The sequence below is a fragment of the Pagrus pagrus genome (genome assembly GCF_965226575.1).
Source record: "Pagrus pagrus genome assembly, chromosome: 20".
Lineage (NCBI taxonomy): Eukaryota > Metazoa > Chordata > Actinopteri > Spariformes > Sparidae > Pagrus > Pagrus pagrus.
Genome location: NC_140207.1, coordinates 23803104 through 23817401, shown reverse-complemented (window position 1 = coordinate 23817401; position 14298 = coordinate 23803104). Strand labels below are relative to the sequence as shown.

The 14298-nt window shown below is 43.5% G+C and overlaps 1 long non-coding RNA gene and 1 pseudogene across 2 annotated transcripts; both read right to left on the bottom strand.

Annotated features, from left to right (window-relative positions):
• Positions 1–1405: 1405 nt before the first annotated feature.
• On the bottom strand, positions 1406–2409 carry LOC311249838 (putative nuclease HARBI1; annotated as a pseudogene). The gene has a single exon. The product of its transcript is annotated as a putative nuclease HARBI1 (transcript).
• Positions 2410–3615: 1206 nt separating this feature from the next.
• On the bottom strand, positions 3616–12354 carry LOC311249476. Its single transcript, XR_014621189.1, has 4 exons — positions 12190–12354; positions 11418–11491; positions 6427–6479; positions 3616–3790 (listed from the first exon to the last, which is right to left on the bottom strand). It is a non-coding gene; the product is annotated as an uncharacterized lncRNA (long non-coding RNA).
• Positions 12355–14298: the final 1944 nt, after the last annotated feature.

Below are 14298 nucleotides of genomic sequence, written 5' to 3'. Positions count from 1 at the left end.
GTGTCACGCCATACTGGCCACAGGCAAATGGCGAAGTTGAAAGGCAGAACAGAACACTTTGTAAGGCCATACGTGCAGCTCACGCTGAAGGAAAGAACTGGCGCGCTGAACTGGACTTTTTCTTCTGGCTTATCGCAGCACTCCGCACTGTGTCACAGGTCGCAGTCCGGCCGAGCTACTGTTCAACCGCCAGATCAGAACCAAACATCCTGAACTGTCAGAATCTCAGCTGCAACCTGCAAGACAAGACGCTGCTGTGCGTGCAGCTGATGCTGTGAGGAAGGAGAAGGGACGTGTACATGCAAACAGAGTCAGAAGAGCAGAAGAAAGCACGGTGAAACAGGGTGACAAAGTACTGTTACGGCAGCAGAAGAAGAACAAATTATCAACGCCATATGAACGTGACCCCTACACAGTGATAAATCGAAAAGGTCAATCAGTCATCATTGAAAAGGATGGCAAGAAGATGATGCGTCATGTATCATTTGTGAAGCTATGGGTTGAGCCTGAACAAGACACTGCTGAGCCGAATCGTCGAACTGAACCTGCTGAAATACTGCCGGATGACGCTCCCCAGCAGGACGGTAGACCTCAAAGAACCAGGAGGCTACCAACTCATCTCACACACTTTGTCACTTAGACAGACAGTGCCATAAAGGGGCAGAATAATCCCCGGCGCATGTCTTAATGGCAGGGTAGTCCACCTCTCGCCATTCAGGTTGTTATAATATGAAAAGAAGAAGAAAAAACTGGGAAAAAAAATGCATCTGAAGTAATGTTGGAAAAGTAAGAACTCTGAGCTAAAGATTACTGCTTTGTTACATTTTGTGTAAAAGGAAAAGTTTAAGTTTCTTAAATTGAAGATTTCTGATATATTTTTGATAGCTATGTTTTGAGTAAACTGAAGTTTTTGTGAAATTGAGTTTATGGTAATAATAAGGTTGTGGTTAAACCTATAAGTTTGAATACATCCCTAGCCTTTACAAAACTATTTTGGTTACAGTATAATAAAATGGAATTTATGTTTTCTATGCAAGAGTATTGAACACGAAGACGTGTCACAGTAAAGTTATAATTGAGTCTGTTATAAGTGTAACATGTTAGGAAAACAGTATTACAGAGTTACAGATGTTATTACAGGTTGGTACATTGTCAACACTTAAGTAGTGTTAATGGTTGTATAATGGGTTATTGTAATCATTAAGTCATTATCTAGAAGGGGAGGGATGTAGTGTCTGGCAACTCGCGTTATGAGTATGCGTGATGACGTCACAGTACGTAACATGTATGGAAGCGGAAGAGAAGTCAATAAAGAGTGTAATGACTGTCCGAGTGAGTACGAGAGTTAATGTTAATAAGAAGAAGTGAGAAACATTACAACTATTAAGGCAAAAACAAGCCATAATCAATACATTCCAGCTCTGAGCGCACGTCCTCCTTGGTTATTTCCTGCCAAGGGCATGGGCACATCTGGATCATTCTGGTCTTCCATTGGAGGGTCAGGACAATTATGCTGCTTCAGATAGTTGTGCAGCACAGCTATAGCAATGATCACCTTGCAGCATCGTCTTGGCTCAAACCGAAGTGTATTGCGTAAAGACTGGAATCGGTTCTTCCACACTCCAAACATACGCTCGACCATCCCCCTAGTGCGAATATGAGCTCTGTTGTATCTTTGCTGCTCAGTTGTTGTGGGATGTGGCCAAGGTGTGAATAAATAGGAACTCTGAGCATATCCACTGTCACCAAGTAGTAGTCCACTATGTTGCCTTCTCTCAAACTGAGCACACAATGAAGAGTTGTGAAAAATCCTTTAATCACGTGTTGCTCCTTTCCAACGGCCAACAATGTTGGAAACTCTAAATTGGGAGTGCATACAGCCTGAACATTGATGGAAAACCAGTTCTTACAGTTCCTGTACTCCTCAGCATCAGGAGTTGATGGACACTTGATTTCAACATGACATCCATCTATACAGCCAATCACTCCCAGGAAGTTCCCATATTCATAGAATTGCACTTTATAGTTGGCTTGCTTAGCAGCATCAGGGAACTTAATGTACAGATTTCTCAGTTCACAAATGGCACTGCAGACATTGTGAACTATTATACACACTGTTGCTTCACTGACACCACACAAATCACCAGTCTCACGATGAAAGGTTCCAGATGCCAAGAATCTCATAGTGATCAGAACTTGGAGAGAACAGGGTACAGGCCTTCCTCTTTGAGACAAGGAGGAAAGTTTAGGCTCAAGCGAAGTAATGATCTCCAGTACATCTTCTTTGTACATACGGAAGAGGTCTCGGAAAGTTATTTCATCAAACTGATTCAATGGATTACTCCTATCCACAAGTATTTTTCTGGCTGGCGAATATTGGTCTTCATTTAGATATTCCAAATACTCCATGCTCCCAAACCATCTGTGCTCCCTTTCACAAACAGTACTAAACTGAAGTTAAACCTGCCTCTTTGCAGGATTAATATAAACTTCAATTTAGTCCTGGAGTAGCTCTAATCTACCCTCTTGCAATTGGCTTTGTTTAATCCAGAACAGACTAAATCTATGACTATTTTAAGATAAGTCTGTGCAAGTGACTTAAAATTAAGCCAGCTCAAAAAGCATTTTAGTCTGGGACTGGGCTTAAGCCTTGTCTGCGAAACCGGGCATATGTTTATGAGACTGAACGCTGTGAAGACAAAACAAAACACTTTACCATCACCCTAAAATAGTAATTTGCTTAGCCCCAGAAACCTATACATTACCCACTCCATCTTATCAATTAATTGTTGCTGCTGCTGCTTTTAATTTCTGTAAAGCACTTTGAGTTACATTAACATGTATGAAAAGCGCTCTACAAATAAAGTTTGATTGATTGATTATCAGAAACACAACTGGGCCTATCCAGAGGTGAACCAGTGGCCCGCTCTGTCTGCTGACGCATCCTCTCCACAGCCAACTCCTTCTCCAATTCTGCCTTTAACTTAAACTTGTCATGGTCCAGTTGCAACATGAGCAGCTCTTTTTGCTGTTCAAACGTTAAACCTGTTGCCGATAAGGGCAGAGACAACACGGTACCAGGGGAAACCTTCTTTTCCAACAAATGTAATTTCAAAGTGGCCTTCACTCTTTCCTGTAGGCGTTTATCCCCCACATCAACCTGATAATATTCTGCTATCTTCAGCAGTTGCTCTTTAGTGCATATATCTTAAAACTCCTCTGAGGGTGAAACAATAAACTCTTCCACACTCACCATACTTACCAACGTGTGTGTGAAATCAATGCAATGAGCAGTGAAGGCTAATCAGGTGCACCAACCACACTTATGGCAGAAACAGCATACGAGTGCGCCCCTCTAGCTGACTACCTAACCATAGTCTACTTACCTAAGCTCAACCCTGGTCTTCATGCAGGTACTGGTGGGTGGGTATTTATGCACTGAAGCCCAGTGGTGAGGGAAAGCAACCAGAAACTCCCATGGCAAAAGACAGGAGGACGCAGACTGAAGGCAAATAATAAGTAATTTATTTAAGTGAAATAATAACGTTAAACACAAAAATCAACTAAGAGTACAATGAGAGGTCCTCAGTCAAATCAGCGGTGTGGGTGCGTGTATGCATGAATGCAATGTGTCGTGTGGTGAGAAGATGTTGGATGGCTGAAAACAAAACAACAATGAGCAGGGAGAAGAGAGAGCCTTTCGGAGAGGAAGGCGGGTTATAAAGTGGGGGAGCACCGGGCCCAGGTGCTTCCAACTATGTGATCAGCTAGCACTCCACCCTCCAGGTACCTGCAGCGTCATAGAAACAAAAGAATAAGCCAGGGGACCGTCACAATTACAAAAATAAATGGATGTGATGCAATGTACCAGAGATCTCCGTGATTGTTTGAAACAAAGAGTGGTGAGTCAGAAACCACATGTAACCCACATGGTTACGAAGCCCATATATGTCATTTGAATGTAGCTCCCGTGTCCTGCCACTAGGTGACGAATCAGCCCCGCGTTCATGTTCACTGTCGTTGAGCACGCTCTGCTCACGCCCATACACAGAGCCACACTCATTGCCGATACACCGATGCCAGAACAACACACCCGCTAGTGAGCTGCCGGTGAATTCACTCAACTTTCAACATTCAACTCATGAATTCACAATTATTCTTCGCACAGTGTGCTCATAAACCTTTCGTTTATTAGGAGAGAGTCTGTGAATGTTGTGGAAAAGAGAGAGGAGCCGCTACGACCGTGTTAAGCCCTTGTTCGGACTCCGGTAAGCTAAGAACTACATGCTAAGATGCTAAAATACTAGGCCTTGGTATTAGCCTGTTGTTATTAGCTCGTGTGAAGATATTGCTTACTGAAACACTTTAATAAAGCCAGTCGGAGTTATTATCCAATGTTTTTATCCACTTTGGTATTGTTATATCATTGTGTTATGTGAGAAAAACAACTTTAAAAAGATCGGTAGCTCAGGTAGCCTGCCAAGCAGGCAGTATAGCTGCTAATGGTGTAGCCGGCCAAGCTAGTGGGCCACCACCATGTTGAATGAGAGAAATACATGGGATATAATGATAAGTTGCAAGAATGTTATGCTACTGTACTGTTTTGTGTACAAATTGTGAATTATTTCATTGTGGTTATTTAGTTACTCATGATAACTAAAAAGAGTGAATTAATTAAATTCATTTATGGTTTAAAAGGTTAAAAAGAGAGAAATATATTGAAGTTAAAAGATAAGTATTCATTTAAAAAGCTGTTTAAAAATATGAATACTGCTTAAAAAGACAATTAAGTCTATTTATGTTAAAAATATGAGTTCGTAAGGAATATTTGCGTTAAAATAACTCTACTATGAGTGTGTACACTATCATTTATAATGATTTAAACTGTGTATGTACTGAATTTGATTATACATATTCAGAGTATTAGAGAAGAAGTAGTAGAAGGTCAATATGAACATGGTATTAATGGAATGTGTTTTCTACACCATTTGTGTAGACTGGTTTTTATATTCTACCGGATCAGGGATTGATCAGCAAGAATTCTGAACCTTCCGGTTCAGTGGCGAGCCAGGCGATCGACCGAAAGGAGAACGGGATCCACTCCGAAGATAGACTTCTACTCATTGCACTCTGATACAGATAAGATCGTTCACCACAAAATCTACCCGGGTAGTAGAAGAACTGACAGACACACATACACCAAACACAGAACTGAACTTTATTCTTCTGATAACGAAGGAAAAGGACAATTTATTTTGAACTTTGTTTTATTTTTTTATTTTATTATTTTTATTAAAGAGCTCTATTTGGTTTTTGGGTGTTTTCTATTCGATGTGCAGTGAAATAAAATAGGTTGTTTTTTATGCAATAAATGGTCGCTGTTCAACTTCTACATCGAGTCCAACTTTTTGAACCTAGAGAATGTGGTTTCTTTCTAACATTGAGGTTAAAGGTGCTACACACATCCCCGACAAAGGCAAGTGTCTTAGTTAATTGGAAATTTGCTAAGAAGACACTACAACAGATGAACACCACTTTTGTCTTTTTTTTGCACTTTGTGAAGCGTAAACTAAATCACTAGAAGTAAAAAGCTAATGTTAGGCTATAAACAGATGACATCACGGTCACATGACTTCACCACCACAACGTCACCACCACTAAGCGTCGTACTACACAATTGACCTATGGCTAAGCCCCGCCCCCTCCACTAACTCGGACAAACAGTCAACATTCGGTGACAGGCGCTATTGGCAGCTGTCACAGTAGGAGACATTTCACAGGAGGCAATTGATGATTTTTGGAGACAGAAAGATTACATATCATCTCGAAGTCACCAAAAGGGCCTTTACTATGTGTTGGAGGGTTAAATTAATAATTTTATTGTTGAGAAGGTCGATGAAAAGCTTCAGCTCCAGGCAAAAATTTACAGGTCACAGTGTAAACGTGATAAACCACATCTCGTTGCCATCACCATCTCAGACAACAAGATAGAGGATCAGCATTGCATCTACCAAGAGAAATATCCATCTAGACATGTACATGATGCTGGCCTAATGCTACCGCCAGAGCTGCTGTTTCTTGGTGCAACCCCGGATGCTATTATATGTGATGATGGGGAAACTGGACTGCTCGAAATCAAGTGCCCCTTTGGATCAAGAGACATGACCATAGAAGAAGCTGCCTCAACTATCAAAGACTTGTATGTCATCAACAATGGACAAGACATCAAAGTATAAAAAAGCCACAACTGCTAACTGCTTCTACAACTGCTTTTAAGTGGACTTGATTTCTGTGATTTTGTCCTTTACACAAGAGCAGATCTGTACATTGAGAGAGTTCACAAAGATGTCATGTTCATCAATTCAATGATTGCAAAGCTTCATGAATTTCATGTAAATAACTTTTGTCCCAAGAAATAGATCTCACCTCATCTCCTGATTTTTCTGTCCTTCTTGGTCGTTCTGGGAGTTGATTCACACCTGTAAATGAAAGAAAAATAACATCATTAGGGCTGCAAGAAACAATTATTTTCATATCAATGTGTTTTCATTATTTTATGGATTAATTGATATTGTCAGAACCGGCTCAGTTCTCTGACAAACAAACGCAAGAGGGAGAAGATGCCGGCATACATATTTATTTAACGGAGACTAACAATGACAAAATACAACCTATATCTGTAGTGAGAGCGATCAGTGGTGTGTGTGGGTGCATGGCTGTGTATGGGTGTTGGATGTAAACTAAAACAAGGAGGACAGCAACAGGTGAGCTGCAGGGTGCCAGGCTGGGAATGGAGAGAGAGAGCTAGATAGCGTTCTCCACATGGCTTTTAAGGACGTGGCCCCGCCCTCTCCAGGACGCACACCGGAGGCCCATGATGAATCAACCTGCGAGGAACAGAAGGGAGAGCGAGAGGGGCACCACACACACACACCCATCCAAACAACCACACAAACAACCACTTGGGGTTGTCACACCCCCACCCCAAAGGGGAACCATCACAACAAACCCACAAGCTACCTAAGGGTGACTGGGCCAGTTACATGTTAACTATTTACAGTTGTAACAATACACTAAATCACATGAACCATCACTTGAACAATTCCCACTGCCAAACCCAACCTAACTCACCCAGTCATCCCAGAACTCTGCAACCTGGTACCGGGGAAGCCTATTTAAGAGACTGAGAGGGATAAAGTTACATGTCATCACACAAACACACAGGATTAAACCATGCACAACTGACCCAATACCCCATCACTCTAAGGCAAAGGCGCCCTAGACAAAGCATCTGCCAGGATATTATCTTGCCCTTTAATGTGGTGTATATCTAAATCATAACCCTGCAAAAAGAGAGACCGCCTGACCAGTCTCTGATTTGGAGTTTTGAGGGAACCCAAGAATGTCAAAGGGTTGTGGTCTGTATAAACAATTAAAGGTGCCGTCCCACCTACGTACAACTCAAAATGCTGTAAGGCCATAATGAGTGCCAAAGCTTCCTTTTCTATGACTGAATAGTTGGTCTGATGTCGGTTGAACTTTCTTGAGAAAAAACAGACTGGTCTCAACAACCCCTCGTCCCCTCCCTGGAGCAGGACGGCACCGGCCCCGACCTGGCTGGCATCTACCTGCAAGACAAACTGACTGTCAAACTGGGGAGCAGCCAACACAGGACAGGAACACAGTAAAGATTTCACATTATCAACGGCCTGCTGGCACTCACTAGACCACACAAACTTAGCTCCAGTTCTTTCTTTGTAGTCGGCTGTGGAAACTCAGACACAGCTTGCACCTTGGCCTGAACAGGAACAACATTACCCTGACCAACCACACACCCCAGGTACGTAACAGTGGCTCTAGCAAACTCACATTTGGCCAAGTTTACTGTCAACTGTGCCTCAGCCAACCTCTCAAACAAATCTTTCACTCTCTGCAAATGTGAATGCCATGTGTCACTATACACAACCAGATCATCTAAATACACTGAACAGCCCTCTAACCCATGCACAACCCGGTTCATAAGCCGCTGAAAAGTGGCCGGAGCGTTCTTTAAACCAAAGGGCATAACAGTGTATGAGTAGAGGCCTGCAGGAGTGACAAATGCAGCAATCTCTCTCGCGCGCTCTGACAAGGGCACCTGCCAATAGCCCTTGAGCAGGTCGAACTTAGACACAAACTTGGCGGACCCCACCCTGTCTATACAATCGTCCATGCGCGGCAATGGAAATGAATCGGACTTAGTGACAGAATTAACCTTCCTCATATCTGTGCAAAATCACAGAGTCTTATCGGATTTAGGCACCAACACACAAGGAGGCACCCAGCTGGACGCAGATGGAACGGCAATGTCATTTTTCAGCATGTAATCAATGTCAGTGTTTAAATGCCCAAGCTTCTCAGGAGCCATGCGGTAAAACCGCTGTCTGATCGGCTGCGCTTCCCCCACATCAATATCATGTAGAATCCAGGAGGTGCGAGAGGGAACGTCACCAAAAAGCTGCGGAAACCTACCGATCAGCTCCACCAACTCGACACGCTGCTCTTCAGGCAGGTGTGCCAACAGGGAATGCAGATTACACAAAGACTCAGAATTCTTCAACCTACCACTCAACAAACAGTCATCAGGCTCGGGAACGCCGTCTGTCTCCGGCGCCATACTACAGGTGTCCACGGCGAGCGCTGGACCAACGTCACCTTTTACGTCCTCACCATACCCCGAGCGCTGGTAATATGGCTTCAGCAGGTTCACATGATATAACTGGGACGACTTCCTTCGACCCGGTGTAGCAACAAGGTAGTTAACATCAAAAACTTTTCTAGACACAGTATACGGGCCAACAAATTTAGCCTGAAATGGCGACATGACCAGCGGTGTCAGCGCGAGGACCTGGTCCCCAGGACTATACTCATGGCACACCGTACCCCGGTCATACTGGGCTTTCATTTTCACTTGAGCCTGCCCCAGTTTTTGTTTTGCCAACAGACCCGCCCGAAACAATCTGTGCCGAAAACCATTAACAGAGTCGATCAGGTTTCGGGGCGCCTCGGCCGGAACCAATCCACCTTTCAGCGCTGCCAACGGCCCGCGCACCGAGTGCCCAAAAACTAATTCGTTCGGACTGAAGCCCATGCTCTCCTGCACGGCCTCCCACGCTGCCGACATCAACCAGGGGAGCCCCTCCTCCCAGTCCCGATCCAACTCTGTACAGTAAGCGCGCAGTAAGGACTTGAGCGTCTGATGGAAACGTTCTAACGCGCCCTGACTTTGAGCATGATACGCAATGGACTGGTTGTGGCTCACCCCCAGCGATTTCAACACTTCTGCAAATATACGCGAGGAAAAATTGGAACCCTGATCACTTTGTATGACCTTGGGTATCCCGAACACTGAAATAAACTGTGCAAGTGCTTTAACTACCGCTTTGGTGGTGATGGTACGAAGCGGATAGACCGCCGGGTAACGAGTACACTGACACATAACAGTCAATAGATACTTACAACCCGACTTGGCACTAGGCAACGGCCCCACACAGTCTATGATCAGATATTCAAACGGTTCACTCACCACAGAGATGGGCTGCAACGGCGCCGGCTTTACTCGCTGGTTGGGTTTCCCCGTCAGCTGGCAGACATGACATGTTTTAATATACGCCGCCACCTCTTTTTTGGCCCGCGGCCAGAAAAAATGTTTAAGCACCGACAGATACATTTTACGCACCCCAAAGTGACCACTTTCATCATGTGCAGTTCTCAAGACATGCGAACGAAAATCCTGAGGCACCACTACCTGAAACACAGGCGCTCCCACAACATCTTCATCACAAGGCAACCATTTGCGGACCAAAATCCCATCTTGCACAAAATAGCCCTGGGCTACATCGCCAACCTGGTGACACGGCACAACCTGATCCCACAGCGAGGACAACGAAACATCAGATTTCTGAGCCTTAATCCACTCCTCTCTTGACACAAGTGTAAGCAAATCAGGCAGCGTAACTGGTTCCACTGAGGCCGCAGCCTCCGATGGCACAGACGCACATGTACTCTGAGCGCGCGTCATGGCACAAACAGGAAAAACTTCCAGCGCCGAACTGTCAGATGCCACCTCTAACGGTTTGGACACCATCACAGGTGGCGGGGGACCACTGGGCCAAACCCGGCCACCACAGATATCATTTCCCAGAATCATTGACACGCCTGGCAAAGGCAACTCAGGCCGCACACCCACAGAAAACACACCTTTAGCCAGATCACAATCCAACACCACATCATAGCGTGGCACGGGGACGAAGCCAAGCTCCATCCCCCGCATCACAATGAAATCTCCAGACTGCGTATTAGAGGAAAAAGGGAGCACAGACTGCACAATGAAAGAATGTCGGGCCCCCGTATCACGCAACACTCTCACACGAACACATTCAGCACTGCCCACCTATGATGAAAGGCTCAAACCCAGACCTGTCACTGATGGTCACCTCCACCGCCTTTTCCTGCACACAACATAGCAGGTTGTGCTATGTTGTGTAGAGAGTGCAGAGACTTGACATAGCAGGTCAAGTCTCTGCCCTCACGCTCGGTCACAGACCCCGACTCACCGGACGCACCAGGCCTCCTACCATTGCGGTCCCAAACCCTCAGCTTTGTCCGTTCAAGCTCTAATTGCAACTGCAAAAGGTCTCTCTGCCATTCTGCTCTTTCTCTCTGTTCCTCAAACGTGAGCCTCTCAGCCTGCTCTACAAATGTTGACTCTGGCCTCAGCGCCGCCGCAGCCGCCAGCTCTTTCTTTCCCGGACGAGCCCCCATTTGTCAGAACTGGCTCAGTTCTCTGACAAACAAACACAAGAGGGAGAAGATGCCGGCAATCATATTTATTTAACAGAGACTAACAATGACAAAATACAACCTATATCTGTAGTGAGAGCAATCAGTGGTGTGTGTGGGTGCATGGCTGTGTATGGGTGTTGGATGTAAACTAAAACAAGGAGGACAGCAACTGGTGAGCTGCAGGGTGCCAGGCTGGGAATGGAGAGAGAGAGCTAGATAGCGTTCTCCACATGGCTTTTAAGGACGTGGCCCCGCCCTCTCCAGGACGCACACCGGAGGCCCATGATGAATCAACCTGCGAGGAACAGAAGGGAGAGCGAGAGGGGCACCACACACACACACCCATCCAAACACAAACAACCACTTGGGGTTGTCACAATATTAAGTGGATTCATAAAATGTCATAAAATGTTTCTATGTGTTTCTCAAAACCCAATGTTTTGTGCTATTAAAGCTGCTGGGATTTTTTCAACAGTGCGCAGATCCTTTTTCTGATGTTTGCCTTCAGCTTGATATTATGTCATCAATGATCAAGTGTGACGTGAACCTGTGTGTGTTCATGTATGTGTGCACCCAACACGTGTTTGAAGTACCTCTTTTTTGGAGATGGACGACACCTCTGTCCTACAGTAGATCCAGTCCTTGTAGCTTGGTGAGGATGGGGAAACTCAAAATGACAATGACAAAATGCTTAAACAAAAAATATAGCATTTTATTAGGAGTTATTACTCACACTAAATCAGCATAAATCAATGACCTTTTGAACATCCTGACCTCTTGTCTATTGACACTGTATGTAAACAGTTTGAATAGTTAGTTATGTTGAAGAGGAGTGAAAAGGTTACATGTTTTGCTAAAAAAAAATATCACAAAGTTTGTTTTGGCAGAAAGTTGTCTAAAATGTTGTGCTTCAATATGCAATTAATGGTTCATGATCAAATTAAATATGTACAGGTCTAAGTTGCATACGTTTCCAGGACAAGCCTTTCTACCATCTTTACCAAGAGTACCTCTCTGTTAGTTTGGTGCTACAGTATTTACATGAATCATTCAGCACAACATTGCTAACATTTGTTATCTCAGTTATTTACAGATACATTGATGAAGCTAAGCTCCAAAAGTTAACGTTAGTACAACCAGAGCCCTTTGGACAACAGCTAACAATGATGTACGATTGCCAAAGTACAAAAACTAGCACATAACTCCCAATGAACTCCATGCAAACAAAGTGACATGATGTACAATGCAGCTAGAAGCTAACGTTAGGCTAACGTTAGAGATGTTAAAGATAACTTTAACATCTCTAACATCTAAACATCTCTAGCAGAGTGACAATATGCTACCTCAAATACTTTGTTGACTTACCTTAGAACAGGTGTAGACATCCTTGTTAATGCTATCCACGTTTAGTTGGTGTCGTGGTCTACCGCATAACTTTATCTAGAGCCGACTCTTCTCTCGGTGGAGATGTGGCTTGGGAAAGGGTAGAAAATACACCCCGTCGCCCAGCCTCTCGGGATACCTTGTGTCGGAGTTGCATGCACCCCATGCACACCGTTTGACCATTTTAAACTTAAAATGTCAAGAAAAAACATAAAAACGAATGAAAACTGACTAACTGCAATGCATTTCAATGGACGCGGAAGCAGAGAATGTCCGAGTTTATTGGGTTAGCTATGCGCACTGTATTTGGCTCATCGCGTTTGGGGGCGTGGCTTAGCCATAGGTCAATTACTATACAGGTTTTCTATAAACTGATCAATGTACAAGTTGTAAAGTCAGAGTTAGAATAGTTTGTAACTAAACTGGGCCTGTAAAGAGGGACTAGTGAGTAGATGAGTCTCTGTGTTCGCTGTGATGATGTTTAATGTCCCTGACAACCTCTGTAAACTGTGGGACATTTTATGATGGATTTTATGTTGTAGAACAAAACAAGTAAATATCTTAAGCCTGTTGTAACCACACACCTTATTTCAGGCATTTAGCTGAAAACCCATCAAAAAAGCTCACAGACTTTGAGATGAGGGAACAGAATTTGCAACAATGCTAACTGATTTCCTGGTTTTAGGACTACAGACTACACCACTCCATAAAGTAATCCTACTAAAAAATATTGAGATTAAATTAGCACGTTTGTTATAAAGGCATCTGTAAAGTTCTCTTCATTGTCTTTCAATCTCTCACAATCTTTCTAGTATGCAACTAGAGTTCGTATTCTGAAGGACTTCATGCACGTCAGTTGTGGCTCTCGTGGGGTGTTTCAGATTCAGCACCATGGAGAGCACCTGAGCTGACCCAAGCAGCTGAAACAGAGGACACAGCTGCTCAGGTGCTGACAGGAGACACAGCATAATCTCAGAATCACAGGTGAGTGTTGCACACTATTATTTTACTTCAATCTCTCTTTAAAACTTACCGCTGACTGAACAATGTTGAACGGAGACAGTTGGAAAAGCATCTTCATAGTATTGTCCTGAAAAAGTTAGAAAATTAGCGTGTACAGCGTGAGTACTTCACAATCATTTGATGAGGGATTGAACGCTGATTGTACCTTTACTGTTGAGCACAAAAGCCAGGTGTTATTGGGCTTTTTGTCCAGTGTGTCCACATGTGCACAAAAAATTAATTTCTATTTTGGAGATCTTTTGGTGGTTTCATTTTTGGTGTCACAGATTTTAATTCCTACCTGTGGAGTGTGTCCAGGTCACTACTGTGGTAAATCCAGCCCTCACTTCGAAAAACATGGTAAAGCTAGCCCCCACTTTGTTTTGCGGTACGTGTATATGCCATTACGGTAAGAGCTATGAGGAACCAATTTCAAAATTAAAGCGTGTGGTGAACATGTTATCACATTCATTCAGTCTGTCAATAATAATGAATGAATGAATGAACAAATAAATTAATAAAAATACAAAATGAAACAATATTAAAATCAATACTGTTAAAACATTATAATAAGTTAAATGCTTATAGAGACACACCCTATATAACACACTATATAAACCTGAGGTTTATATAGTGTCACGAAAGCCCTATATAAAAATGCTATATTCTATCAACATTAAGATACATAATAAAGTAAATTATCTGTTTCCACAGACCAGTGCCACTTCACATTGGTAGAATAGCACCTCAGTGTGTCACCCAGAAAATATCAGGATGTTCCCGTGTAGATTTTCAAAATCTAAGTCTTCTATAATGTCATACATCAGTTATATTCTGTCAAAAGCAAATTGATATTAAATGGAAACTTTTTCTTCCCACATACCAATTTCACCTAAAAACAGAGGCTCAGCAGATGGTTTGGTGCAGTCACAACCTGTACCTGAAAACGCTCAAGGCATACTCAACAGCCATGCATCAGCAATGGAGTCCTTCAGGTTCCTGGGTACTATCTCTCAGCACCTGAAGTGGGAGACTTGCATCGACTGCACTGCAAGAAGGCCCTGCAGAGACTGTTCTTCCTTTGCTTCT